This window comes from Microtus oregoni, unplaced genomic scaffold, assembly GCF_018167655.1.
Source record: "Microtus oregoni isolate MIOR12 unplaced genomic scaffold, Mior012 000004F_ref0000308, whole genome shotgun sequence".
NCBI lineage: Eukaryota > Metazoa > Chordata > Mammalia > Rodentia > Cricetidae > Microtus > Microtus oregoni.
The window spans coordinates 54833255-54848438 of record NW_024543063.1 but is presented as its reverse complement, the minus strand read 5'-3'; positions in this window follow the sequence as shown (position 1 = coordinate 54848438).

Sequence of the window (15184 nt, the reverse complement as noted above, 5' to 3'; positions counted from 1 at the left end):
CTTGTGCAATTTGTTTATAATCATCATGTTCTGATAGACTGAAAATTTTATCATTGTAAAATATTTCTGTATATTTCTAGCACATATTGGTAGCTCGCTTAATAAAAACCCAGAGACAGAAACTGGGATTCAACCTTAAGTTCAGAAAAGTAAAACAGCCAGTCCAGTCACTGTGAGAGCTGCCTCCTCCCGTCTTATATTCCTCTTTAGTGCTGGGATTAAAGGCATGCACCACTACCACCTGGTTTCTATGGCAAACTAGTGTGACTACTGGGATTAAAGGTGTGTGTCACTACTGCCTGGTCTGTAAGGCTGTTTTACTCTTTGAACTTCACACAAGCTTTATTTATTAAAATGAAATATCACTTGATATTTTTGTTTAGCATCGGTGGCGGCCCCACCTATCTTTCTTAAGCTGTTCTTTAAATTTTAACTTTCTGTCATTGCAGTCACCAATCCATTTCTGTCTTTGAATCTAAAATAATAATGCATGTACCATGGTATCAATAGAACGTGTATTTTTCAGTATGAAGTTCATTTACTGCACAGAGTTTAATGTTATTATAGACTACTGCTTTTTCTTTAATTAGTTTTTAGGGAGTATTTTATTTCAGCAAATTTTTTACTTTTTCTTTAAACATAAAAGAATAAACTTAGTATTTATGCTAGATTAAGTTTAGGAACATATGTTAGCATTATTTTATATACATCTATCCCTACTTATCTTTACTTTGTTCTTTAGTGTCAAGTGCAGTGTAATATATGCTGAAGCCCAACATTACATTGCTTTACATAATACATCTGTTTAAAAAAATCTGAGAGAACAAATGGGAGAAAATATAATTTATATTAACTTTACACACTATTTGTAGTTCTTTTGATTTATTCTTGAGGATATGAGTTGCCATCTGGTGTCATTTCCTCCCTTAATACAACTTTGCTGTCATTTTCCTTTGTGCTGTTATTGTCAAATATGTTACTTTTCTATTTATTATAAGCCTGGCAGAACAATTACATACTTACCATTGAACAAAATTGCTTTAAAAATTAGTTACAGAAGAAAAGAGAAGAAATATGAATTTATATTCTTTTGTAATTACATAATTATAATTCTAGCATGGTTTTATTTTTATGAGGACTTGTAATACTATCTGAGGTGCCCATTTTCATCCCAGAAGCTCATTTCAATGTCTCTTGCAAGCTTATCTGTTACAATAATCGATATTATGTGTGAATGTCTAGTTTCTTTTTACTTTTGAAAGACAGTTTTGTTGGATATAATATTTGTTATGGATTGCACATGTTGTTGCATGCCTGAAATATATATCATAAGGAAGTTGAGGCAGGAACATCATGAGTTCCTGGCCAGCCTGGGTACATATTGAGAAACCCTTTCACAAGAAGAAAAACAACATTAAAAACAATTGAAAAAGGGAAGAGGAGGAGGAAAGATGATGCTGAGGAGGAATAGTCTTTGTGGAAAGATGTTGACTCTGTCAGGCTTATTCCCCCATAGTTTCTACTATTTTGGTGAGAAATCAGCTGCTCCTCATACTGGGCTTTGTTGAGATCAGTCTGAGCCTTGCAAAAAATTACTCCATATACAACAACATTAGTTCTTAGGCTGGGAGGACTCCATTTTATAAGCAACATTTGATTCAGTTGTGTGTGCCTGTGTAGAGGCAGGATGACCCTGCACCTCAGGTTCATCCTTTGCTTGTAGACATTGCTGCTTATCCTGCACCAACCACTTCTGAAACACACACTGGTAAGAGGCTCACTTTTAAGACTACACATTTATCTCTGTGGACTTACAAAGTAGACTGAGAGCATAAAATCAAAAGGTGGATTGCAATAGTATCAAGAAATCCAGACCTGAGAGCATATGGAATTGAGGAAATAGTGTATCTCCTTAACCTGCATCCCGTAAAGAGAAAGAAGGTATAACAGTGCTATAGTAGTTATAATATAGATGCTAGTTAGTTCCTGGCTGCTTATCCCCAAAATAATCACACAGAAACTATATTATTTAAGTCACTGCTTGGCCCATAAACTCTAACTTCTTATTGGCTAACTCTTACATCTTAATTTAACCCATCTCCATTAATCTGTACATCACCAGCAGGTCATGGCCTACCAGCAAAGTTTCACTATCTGTCTCCAGTGGCAGCTCCATGGCTTCTCTCTGACTCAGCCTCCTTTCTCCCAGCATTCAGCTTAGTTTTCCCACCTAGCTCTGTTCCCCTAAAGCTCTGCTATAGGTCCAAAGCAGTTTCTTTATTTATCAATGTTAATCACAGCATACAGAGGAAAATCCCTCATCACTATAGTGATAACTCCCACTCACCCCACCTTGTGTCAACAACAATATACCATCCAACAGAAAATGCCCAATTGTCCTTGGGGCTCGGTTCAGCTTGATCTGAACTGTTATTGTGGACTGCTAGAATTGCTGTCTATCCATCCATCCATCCATCCATCCATCCATCGTCCTACACTTCACCTCTGCAACTTCTAAACCCTAAGGCCCAATTCGGCCCTGCCACTCAGCAGTCTGGCTCCCATTTCCAGCAGCTTTGTGACTGGTTATGCTCTCCAACATTGCAGAGACTCTGCAACTATATCACTCTCTGTCTGTTGCAGTAAGGTCATGTTGAACTCTGAACTATGTGGTCCTCTCTTTAGCCATTTCTCAAGTAATCTGTTCATATCAGGGTGTATGTATGTATCCATACATAGGTATAATTACTCTGATATAGAATAGATGATTTGAGATTTAATGTTAGTAATAAAATATGGAAAAATAAAACTGTCTGTCAACACCCAGTAATGAAGGAAAATTAGGATTACTTGGCAAGTTGCAGCTAATAAATTCAGAAAAGCTTCTGAATTTGGCATTCATAAATTCTGACACTGACTTTCCACAAATATGTTCAACTATGTGTCTGCAGCAGTGTGCTCACAACAACATTCCTTCTAGGCAATGATCTGTTTCCTCTGACTGATTTTAAGATACATTTGGTTTTCTGACATTTCTGTCATGATATGTCTCTGTGTGTATCTCTTTGTGAGCATTAACAATTTGCCAGCATATTCAAGGGGATGTTTCTATCCGGTTTGAGAAGCTTTCATTCTGGGCTCTAGAGGTGGCTCCTTGGTTAAGAGCACTGCTTGCTCTTCCATAACAACCAGGTTCCATTCTCTCTCTCTTTTTTATACAGTCTTATTTTATATGTCAATTGCAATTTCCTCTCTCTCCCCTCCTCACATTCTTCCCATCTTCTCCTCCTGCTATGTCCTCGCTACCCTACTCCCATCCACTTCTCTGACAGGGTGAGGCGTTCCATGGGGAGTCAACAAAGCCTGTTATTTCACTTGAGGCAAGACCAAAGCTCTCCCCCCTGTATCTAGGCTGGCTACACAAAACCATGTGTGATGGCTAGCTCCACTTTTAAGGAATCCAACACCCTCTTCTGGCTTCTGTGGGCATTGCATGCATGTCATATGTACATACATGGAGACAAAACACCCATGCACATAAAAAATAATGAATTAAGTTTTTAAGAAGACACAGAAGCTAAGTGATGGTGGTGTACACCTTTAATCCCAGCATTGGGGAAGGCAGAGGTAGGCGGATCTCTGAGTTCAAGGCCAGCCTGGTCTGCAAGAGCTATTTCTAGGACAGCTAGGGTTGTTACACAGAGAAATCCTGTCTCAAAAAAAGCAAACAATAAAACAATAAATAAGTAAACATAAACCAAAAAAAAAAAAACAGACACAGAGGCACTTTCAGCCACTCCTTGTGGTAATATTTCATTTGTCCATTTGTATTTTAATAAATAAAGCTTTTCTGATGATCAGAGATTAAAACACCACCCTCGTCAGTCTTACAAACCAGGCAATGGTGACACACACTTTTAGTCCCAGGAGCCACACTAGATTGCTATAGAAACTGGGAGGTAGTGGTGCACATCCTTAATCCCAGCCCTAGAGAGGATTATAAAGTGATAGGAAACAGCTCTCACTTACAGTATCATTTTGAGATTTCTGCAAGCAGGATCTCCATTTCGGGCTGAAGCAGCGGTAAGAGTCAGTGGCTGGCTGTTTGTCTTTTCTGACCTTCAGGTTGAACCCTGATTTCTGGCTCTGGGTTTTTACTAATCGAGCTACAACTCCTCATTTGGCAGCTCTTTCCCTTCCTCTCTTCAGTTGTCTTCTATTTCCATGAAGGATTTCTGTATTGCTCAAGCTTTGGCTGATGATAGTCATTCTGAGAGTTAGTTTGTATCTCTTCATTCATGTCAGGTTCATAAAAATCTTATTTTATAACTCCTATCTTTAAATTTACTGATTCCTGTTTTAATACCACTACTAAAACTTTTCATTTTAGCTATGATGCCTTTCAATAACCAAATGTATTTTTATTATCATTTTTTAAAAAATCTTAATTCATCTACATGAGGAGACATTATCCTCATATTTTCCTTCAGGTCTTTGAACACAGTTTTGCTGAATTACTAGAATTTGTTCCTTAATTTATTCTGCAACGCTGCAGACTGAAGCAGGGCTTCAGGAACTCCATGCAAATGCTCTGCCCTGCTGCAGTCTCCACTAGAATATCTTTATTAGAGCTATGATGATAGTCTATGGGATTTTCCTGTCTGGGCGTTCTAGAAATCTGTTTGGTGGTTCTTCTCAAATCAACATGTTGTCCTTTTGTGCCCTTGTATGTGTGATGGCTAGTACTCATTGTCAACTTGACAGAACCTGGAACCATCTGGGAGATAAACCTCTGGCCATGCCTGTGGGGGATTAGCTTAATTCAGTTTATGGAGTAAAGAAGGGACAGCCTCAAAGTAAATAGCACGATTCCAGGATTGAATTAAAAAGAAAATCCATGCATGTTTGCCCACCTCTCTTCTCCTGACTGGAGGAATATGACCAGCTGCTTTGAGCTGCTGCAGCCTCAACTCCTATCCTGCGATAGACTGTTGAGCTGTGAACTGATATAGCCCCTTTATCCCTAAATTGTTTTTGTTGGGACTATTCATCACAGCAACAGCGAGAGAATGTAGTACAATATATTTTGTGAAAAACATCATTTTATCTTCTGTATTATAGCTACTCTATTTTATAAGTCTCCACTTTTGCTTATTTTATTTGCTCTGTATCTCAGATGTACTATTATCATGAGTCTATTTCTACTACAAAGTTCATTTTCTGATGTTCTCCTCAGTTGACTCAGCCTAAGCCATTGTCCCAGTCACTAAAAGAATGAAAGTTTTATCACCATTCTCTATGACTCTCCCAAATTTCTCTGTTAAGCTCTCCGTTTGAGTCACAAAAAGCTGTTAACCTCTGCTAATTGCCAATTGACTGATTTACTATTTTCACCAGGACCAATACTCCTAAGAACATAAATTGTTTCCTAGTCCAACTGATGAGAGGTCAGACTACTTTATAGAAGTCAAATTTGAGTCCGTATTTGATAGCTGCTCAAAGGACAGCTTTTCTTTCTATCATTCTTCTGTAGTCTAGTTGATGTCCTTTTGTGTATTGCTTTTTTTGGAGTTCCCATCCTTTGCTTCTTTATCTTGCATACTTACCACAGCTGTTTCAGTGGCACTCTTAGGCTTGAAGAACTCCACAGTTTGTTCCAAATAATGTCAGCTCTTTCAGAGACTTATCCTTACAGCCTTTAGTAAATAGTATTCTCAAGACCATTCTTACAGCCTTTTCCTACTTCTCACCACAGGTTCCATTCATATAAAAGTAAAGGGAAGGTCTTTGCTCTTCTTGGCTTGCCTGTCTTGACATATAACCTCCACCTTATAAGTGAGCTAGACACAGGACACTTGATGACACGTTATTCTCATCATATTACACCTAAGGTTATGCTTCCTCCTTTGAAAAAAAACTTGGTTTAAGAAGAGAAACCAGTGAGGAATAAAATGCTACTGCCTTCAAATAGTGAACACAGTCAAAAAAGAGACGCTTGTATCCCCACCTTTGACTGTGAGACAATAGGAAGACCAGGGCTGTTTCATTATGAATATCACTTTCCTTCTATTTAAATCTGAACATCATGCCAGGACTGTAGTATGGAATTAGAGATTAGTAGGCATTCTTATGTGGTCCTTTTCTCAGTTTGGATGCTCTGACTATATCTCTTTTCTCTAACTTTTAATTTTATGTGTCTCTTTAATTGATATATTGAAGAGGAACAGCCAAATCTAACTGATTCGGCTATCAAAATTCAGGCTTTAGCCCTAATAACTCTGACAATAACTTGAGACACAGCCTGAATCTTTCTGTAAGGTGCTATAATCATCAACTGAGAGGACCAGGGAGGATGGAATCCTGTATTCTTACTGTGCCTACCAAGTACAGTCTTTGTTATGATGAGCTGGAATAAGGCTTTGAACCAAATGCCACAGGCATATTATTAAAGAATTTGGTAGATTTTCCTTTCTTAAAACACCATTGTGTTAGACTCAAACCCAGGGATCAAATCATGCTGTGTACCCATTTTACCACTGAGATACATCTTATGCCTTACTAGATTTTCTTTTTAATTGAAAGATAAATAATATATTTGATCACTTTTTTCTTATCCCTCCTAGACCCTCCCTATCTCCCTGCCCACTCATTTTTATGTACTTTTTAGTCTATCATGATTTAAAAACAAACAACATGAAAAAACAATAAAACCCACAAAAATGGAAATCAAAATAAACAAATAAGAGAACAATAAACTACAGAAAAATGCCCAAATGAAGCAAAATGAGACAAAAGTCTACAAATATACCATTCAATTCGTTTTGTGTTGGACAACTCCTCCTGGGCTTGGAGCCGGCCGTGAATTGAAGTTAATAAACCCAGTGGGAGTTTATTGGAGAAAACTGAAGTTTCCTTTGTAACTGGGAGACAACTGTAGATATCTTCTTGGTTAGGTATAGGAGCACATGTCTACTTCTCTTTCTTAGTTCTGGGAACCCATCTGACTTGAATTTGCAAGGCTCTGTGGATGTTGCTACAGTTCTTCTGAGTTTATATATGTATCCATCTTCTTGTGTCTGTAGATGTTATTTCCTTAGAGTACCTCTGGCTCGACAGTCTTTCCACCTTCTCCACATAAATTCATGAGCCTTGAGGGGAGGGTTTGATGAAGACAGCCCATTTAGTAATGAATGATCCTAAATCTCTCATTCAGTTTTATTTAGTTTGGTTCTCTGTGTTCCCACCTACTGCAGGAAGAAGTTTCTCTGATGATGCTTAATTGAGGCACTGATCTATGGGTATAGCAGTATGTCACTATAAGTCATTTTATTGCTATATTTCTTTGGTCAGATAATAGTACTCAGTTTTACCCCTAAACCCATTATCTATCTAGTTTTAGGTCCTTGACCACTTTATTAGTGCCAGGCATGGGTTCAGTCTCATGGAGTGAGTTTTAAATACAGTTAGCAAGTGTTTGGTTACTCCCTTGATATTTGTGCCACTATTATTCCAGTCTATCTCACAGGCAGGTCACTGTCGTTGGTAGCAGCTTTTGTAGCTTGGAGACACTGATCATTACCTTTCTCCTCCAGCAGTGTGACGAGTGTCTTCCACTAGTTTATGAATACTAGTAAGTAGGGGTAAAGTTCCTAGTAAATGCCTTACTAGATTTTCTAAATTAAATGCTTTTTTATTGACTGTAGAGTGTTGGAAATTTTCCCCCAAATTTGCATTTAGTTAGATTTTTTTTTTTTTTTACCAGTTACAGCTACTTCCCTGTTGAAAACACCTGTGTTGGCCCTTATGCTACAATTCTAGGGGCATCTTTCAAATTCTCTTCTGAAAGAGATTTACCCAATCTGAAAGCAATTCTTTTATAACTTCTACTTAAAAAAAGAGAGGGAGCCCTTCATTTATAAACAGTGGCTCCACAAAAAGCCCAATTTTCAGACCAACCCTTCTGAGCTCCTCTGTTATTGGCATATGTTTTTCTTTTGGGCATTTAAATTGTAGACAATTGCTGAGAAATGACCTTAGTAACTGGGATATGCTCATTAAATATTTTGAAATTATATTACTTCTCTTCCTGCACAAATTAAAGTTAAGTAATATTACATGACACTAGAGGTCATTCGGAGTTCTAATCAAGTACTTTATTATTACTCCAGTAGAAACGACATATGGCTTCTCCCAGTCTTCTAGAACTAATGTCAGTGCTAAGAGGTAGCCCCTGTTTACTCCTACAAATATATGAGCAATTAGAAACTCAAGGTCACACGCAAGTAAATAATAGAGTGGAGAGCTGAGTCTCAGACCCGTGGATTTCAATGCCCCTGTGTTTAATCGCCTCATTGTTTCACACTGCTCTAATTGTTAACCAGTGTTAGAAACATACATTTAATATGGCATTTTTCAAAGTGTATTCCAGGATCCCTGAGGGTCCTCATTACTCTTTCCCAGAGGACTCATGAAACTATTTTATGTAAGCTATTTCATAATTTGAGGACATTATTTGCCTCCCCCCCCCCCCAATCTGATTCCCTAATGGAGGAAATAATACAGGGATGTTCTACAGGCTGCTTCACTCTTCTGGGAGTGCTGACATGTTCACACAGATGCTTCTTGGCTTGCAATGGAGTGTGCTAGTGGACTAATAGATAAAATCAATATATCTAGCCTACTGAACATGCTAGCTTAGAGCACAATGCACCTTAGAGCACTGGATGCTTATCCTGTGATTGTGTTGCTAATACACCTTGCAAACTTGCAAAATTAGGTGAATGTCTTGGGTGCTCATGATCCAGCTATCCAGGAGACATAGCACAATAGAAACATTAAGAGAGACTCTGCATTAAAAACAAAAATGAGAGAAAGGACTCTGACCTCCACAAAGCTATCATGCCATGCATCTCTTCTTCTTTCTCACTCACTCACACACAAATTAATAAGTAAAAGTCAAAATAAATGAGACATTCATGGGATCAGTGTTTCGTGGGGGAACAGAATAAATAATGCATTATTAATTCCTTGTTGCAGGAAGAAGAGCTGTGAGACACAGCACTGTCAGAAACAGAAAGGTATCTAGCTGGTCATGTGAATCACCATGTACTAAAAAGGCTTCCATGAACTGGTGACCTTTGAGATTAACTTGAAAATTAGATCAAAATGCCTAATATTGGTGAGAATATTGGGACAGAAAAATGGGATCTGGCTGTACGTTTAAGGCACAATATAGATAAAGAGATAGATAAATGCAATGGCAGAGGATCAAATGGTTCTTCTGCCAGTACATTTGCTGAAAGTCACAAGTTCACTATACCTTGAATGGCAGCACACATTTTCCAAAGAACGTTTGGGCAAGAAACTGCCCATGCCTCGACCACTGACAAAGTGCACAATGTCTAGACTGGACAAGCAGGATACAAGAAAAAAGACTGCCAAATCTTGCCAAGACAGTGTAAGACAGTTTTGAAAAATTTCCTGCCTCTGAAAATGGTGTGTCAGTTACTCTAGGCCTTAGACAAATTTGGTTGCTTCAACATTGCAAATGAGACTTTGGGTGATTGCTCAGACAGCCAGTTGTCTCTATCATCTACTACACATTTTGGAAGTTGCTTGATTGTACTTCCTGCCTACTCAAGTAATATTATCTCCCTTCTCAGGCCTTCAACGGGGTTGAAGATTAGATAGTCATAATTGCCATCCTCTTATGATCTAGCAAAGGAATTCTCAATACAAGAGTTAGACTCCTTAGGGTAGATTATTTATTAAAGCATTTAGCATACATTCCTTGCTTAGTATTTTTTATACTGGCTGTAATTCTAATGTTATACTTGATATCTGTTCCTAGTGTATATGGTTTTGTGTTGGGTTTGGAACTCTCTTATTTAAACAAAAGGGGAGGTGCTGTGGGAGCTCCTTCCACTCCTTCAACCAATAGCCTTTAAGATACCAGCCCACTTGGGCATGGTCTCTTATATTATAAATGCATCTGTAAAGCCTGTGCTCATTTTCTTGCTTCTGGCTCTTACACCCAGATGCTGGATTCTGTTTCTGTTCCTCATTCATGCAGAGGATTGTGATGTAGGACAGTGATCTGTAAGTCTCCCTTAAATAAGTAACCCTTTATTATACATAATTCTCAATTAGTGTGGATTATTTTGCATCTTCTGCCATCACTTAGCAATACATTTGAAAGCTTTTACCTCATTCTTTTATTCCTATAGTCTTTCAGACAAGCAAGGCAAATACCAAAAAAGGCAAGCTAGGTATTTCTCTGTAATTAGAGGAAAGTAGCTAAAGAAAAGCTTTCTCTTCTTTTTCTTCCTTTCTTCCCTTCCTCTCCCTCCTCTCTCTGAGGAGGAGCCAAAACTGTTAGCAATTGAGAAAAGCCACATCGACAGATTTTTGATGCCAAGTTGGCATGAATCCAAGAGTCATGCATATTTCTTCCAAAGGGGGATTGATTCCCAGCTAAGAAACAACACTGAGTTAGAAGGAAAGGAAATATCCCATTCAGTGCAGGCATTTGCATTTAATTCACTATTTTGTTTCATCCCATGATAATATCTGTACTTGCTGATAAAAGTAAGGAACAATTCTCCTAAGAAAGGAAAACCAAAAATCACCCATTTGCCTTTTTGAGGCTTAAAGTATGTGATTCTACAATTAGCACAGGCTCGGGTAAAACTAACATACTGATTAAAAAGCAACCCTACTTACTTATATGTATGCAAACGAATGCTCTCTAGTCTGAAAGAGAAGCAAGAAATATAATGTGAGAATACATGGGAGTGCATGGACTTTGTTTATATTTGTATTGTAGTCTATGGCCGTGAGTCAGGATAAATTATCTCAAAGAGTAACATCTCACCTGTAAAGGAAATCATAAAAATATTACAGAGTGATTGGGCAACTTTTATAGATATCTTCCAAAGAAAATGCTGGACCAGACAACATGACTCTGAACCCATGCTGAACATTCATAAACTAAACACTACTTGTTAGTTAACCTTAACTGAGTGTCCAACATTCAATTTAGGTCACCCAGTACTGAAAGAACTGAAGTGTTAAGAACTTGAGCCAGGTCTGCTATTCAAATATATACTGTATCACAAAGAGCAATATTAACAGAAATATGACATGGAACTTTCTGACCCTTAGGCCTCTGACTAGAGATAAAATAATCTAGTGATTATTTTAACTCTTCAGAAACATTGGTAACACTATGACTTCTCACTCTCATTGATAATGTAAGAAAAGAGAAGCGTGGCCTATGTTTTTGGCTTGTGAGGAAGAATTGAGGGAGGACACAAAATAGAGTTTGAATTCACTTATTTCTTTTATTTTTGAGATTATAATATAATTGTACCATGTCTCTCTTCTATTCCTCCACCAAGTCCTCCCATTTCCCACTCCTTGATCTCTTTGGAACTCATACCCTCTTTCATCGTTAGTTGTTGTTATTGCATATGTGTCTATGTATATGCAATGAAGTTTATGCACTGGCAATGCTAAATATGAATGGGAAGCCTACATATGTCAATTCTCTTGAACTTGTCCATATTGGGCTTCATGGTCTAAGTTGATGAGGATGACTGGCAAGGTCTCTTCCTCAAGAGGGCACCAGATTATATTACAAATGGTTGTTAGCCACCATGTAGTTGCTGGGACTTGAATTCAGGACCTTGGAAGACCTTTGGAAGAGCAGGCAGTGCTCTTAACCACTGAGCTATCTCTCCAGCTCCCTATGTACATGCATACATATCCATAAATTAAAATTACAACCTACTTACTCTGTATATTTCTAATTTCATGTATGTTTTCAGGTATTTAATATTGGATAATTGATTGGTGTGCTTTTCCTGAGGAAGACTATTTCTCCTACTCTCAGCATTCCTTAGGTGTCTGTAGTTTGTTATGTAGCGGTGAGACTCTGTGCTATTTCCCCCAAAACACTTTAGCATCCATTGTTTTTGCTCTTGTTCAGCTCATGTTTAGGCAGTCTTGATGGTGGGACTTAATAGGTGTAGCTTCCGACATTACTAGGATACCAAGGCTCATAGCAAACTCTCTATCCTCTGGTTCTTACAATTTCTCCTCTTTTTTCTGCAATGTCCTCTGAGGCTTAAACTCAGGAAGATTTGTAAATATATACATTGAGACTGGGCTTCACACTCTAAATTTTGGTTAACTGTGTTTTCTGTAATAGTCTCTGTTGCAAAGAGAAGTTTCCTTGGTAAAAGGTGAGGACTATACTTCTCTACTGGTATAAGGACAAAGTTTTAGAGTATTATTAATGGCTTCACTATTCCTGAGTAGTTGGCTAGGCTTCCATCCAGGCATGATTTCCCTCTTGTTGAGCACATCTTAAGTCTGGTTAGAGAGCTGTTGGTTATCAACAAGACCATGGTTGCATACTACTACATCATCCTCAGAACTATCACGCTCTACTGGTCATGGATGTGGTTCATAGGCATCATATCTGGGTAGGACTATTGGCTGCCTTCCTTCTTTGGATGCTTTTATGGCACCTTCTGGTGCCACAAAATCTAATCCTCATGGAAGAGGCATATATGTTAGTTCCAGCTCAGGGACAAAATCCACTTTTGAAGCTTAACTATGAACACATTTTAAGATGTTATATTTGCCACTCTGTTCTTATATGGCAAAATTTAGAAGAAAACCTACTTTATGTTTAGGGCTATGAAGAATTTCAAACAATGAAAACTCTTATCCAACCCTGTTGCGGGAGGTCCTCCCACTCCTCCAGCCTATAGCCACTGAGATACCAGCCCTTTGGTATTTAAAAAAGCAGCCACTTCCCTCTCCTCTCTCTCTTCACTTCCTGCTCCACCGGTGACTAGACTCCCTTCCTGGTTGCATAGAGGGCAGTTGTCTGGGATGGAGATCTGTAAGTTTTTTCCCCTTTAAATAAATACCACCCTATTAATCATAATTCCAAACTGGTGTGGCCTTGTTTGTGACTTATGCCTTCAGTTGGCACCCAACGTTTGGTGTTAGGCCCTCTCCTTCCCCCACTTGGCTGCCGGCTGCCAGTTCGGCTTGGCGCGAGCCTCCCTTCCTCAGCCGTGGCCTGTTGGCGGTGGCCTTGTGTCCTGTGTCTTGTGCGTTGAGCCAGCAGCTTAATATAAATCATCACACACTGGCTTTTTTTACTGCAGTTCTTTATATTTTCTCTTTAGACACCTCAGATTGACTTCTAGTCCCCACGCACCCTATCGTCTGCCTCTCCACGTGGATTTAAACTCCATAGGCCTGCGTAGTCTCTGCCCATGTGGTTTGCTCTTTTCTGAGTGGTTTTTAAATCTTCCTTGCAAGCACAGCTCTTAAGTGGAGCAAACCAGAGCACGCGGTTGCTGAAAGCTGAAAGCCCTCAGGGTGACTCTGTCACATGGAGGCATAAGCGGCTTCCAGGTTGCTCTTCTCTACCCCTGGATTCTGGGTTTCTGGTTCTGTCTCTGGAATTGATTTAATTACATTTACTTTGTTGAGAAACTTGCATTTTCCAGTTTTTAACATCTACTAAGGCACTGAAACAGGACCCCATTTTCATCGCGACTCTGCAACAGAGCTACCTGCTGGATAATAGGTAATATGGCAGTTTTTGTTTCTTTTTTTTTCAGAATGAGCTTTTTATTTATTTATTTATTTTAAATTTATTTATTTATTAAGGATTTCTGCCTCCTCCCCGCAACTGCTTCCCATTTCCCTCCCCCTGCCCCGATCAAGTCCCCCTCCCTCATCTGCTTGAAGAGCAATCAGGGTTCCCTGACCTGTGGGAAGCCCAAGGACCGCCCACCTCTATCCAGGTCTCGTAAGGTGAGCATCCAAACTGCCTAGGCTCCCCCAAAGCCAGTATGTGCAGTAGGATCAAAAACCCACTGCGATTGTTCTTGAGTTCTCAGTATTCCTCATTGTCTGCTATGTTCAGCTAGTCCAGATTTATCCCATGCTTTTTCAGACCTAGGCCAGCTGGCCTTGGTGTGTTCCCGATAGAACATCCCCATTGTCTCAGTGTGTGGGTGCACCCCTCGTGTTCCTGAGTGGCATTACCATCCCTGACTTCAAACTCTATTACAGAGTTACAGTATTGAAAACAGCTTGGTATTGGCATAAAAACAGAGAAGTCGACCAATGGAATCGAATAGAAGACCCTGACTTTAACTCACAAACCTATGAACACCTGATTTTCGATAAAGGAGCTAAAAGTATATAATGGAAAAAAGAGAGCATCTTCAACAAATTGTGCTGGCAAAACTGGATGTCAATCTGTAGAAGAATGAAAATAGATCCATATCTATCACCATGCACAAAACTCAAGTCCAAGTGGATTAAAGACTTCAATATCAGTCTGAACACACTGAACCTGATAGAAGGGAAAGTGGGAAGTACTCTACAGCACATGGGCACAGGAGACCACTTCCTACGTATAACCCCAGCAGCACAGACACTAAGGGCATCATTGAATAAATGGGACCTCCTGAGGCTGAGAAGCTTCTGTAAAGCAAAGGACACTGTCACTAAGACAAAAAGGCAGTTTTCGTTTCTAACGCAAATTTTACTGCTTTGTTTTCACTAATACAATGGATTAGTACATTTATATTTACTTATACAATGGATTACATCATACAAGGTTTATATGATTATGGGGATACCTTACTTTGTTTGTTAGTAGGTTTCAGTTTTCTTTTCCATATTCTATCATTAAGGAAGAATATGGCACTCCTAAGAATGATAGAATCTTTACGAACTAATAATGAACAACTAATTGACAAGATTAAAATTATTGAAAATCAGAGGTTATCTGAACAAGTGGATACTATGACAGACAAAATTGACTCCATATCCAAGGGTATTAGAAAGTTACCTTAAAGGGTTCAGGCTGTTGAATTTGACCTTCAGACTTTATCACAAAGTTTTGATAAGATAACAGACAGAATGTACCTCCAAGATGGGAATCTACATGATATACAAGAAAAGTTTAAGGAGGACATGTTATCTTTGAAGGAAAAAATTAAAGCTTTGGAATCACAGGTGCAGAATGGGGACCAAAATGTTGATACCTCAGTGAAATCACTGGAAATATATACAGGTCAGGAAATTCAGGATTTAAGAGAGACAATGATAAAAAGATTTGAAAAGATTGGAGAAATTATCACAG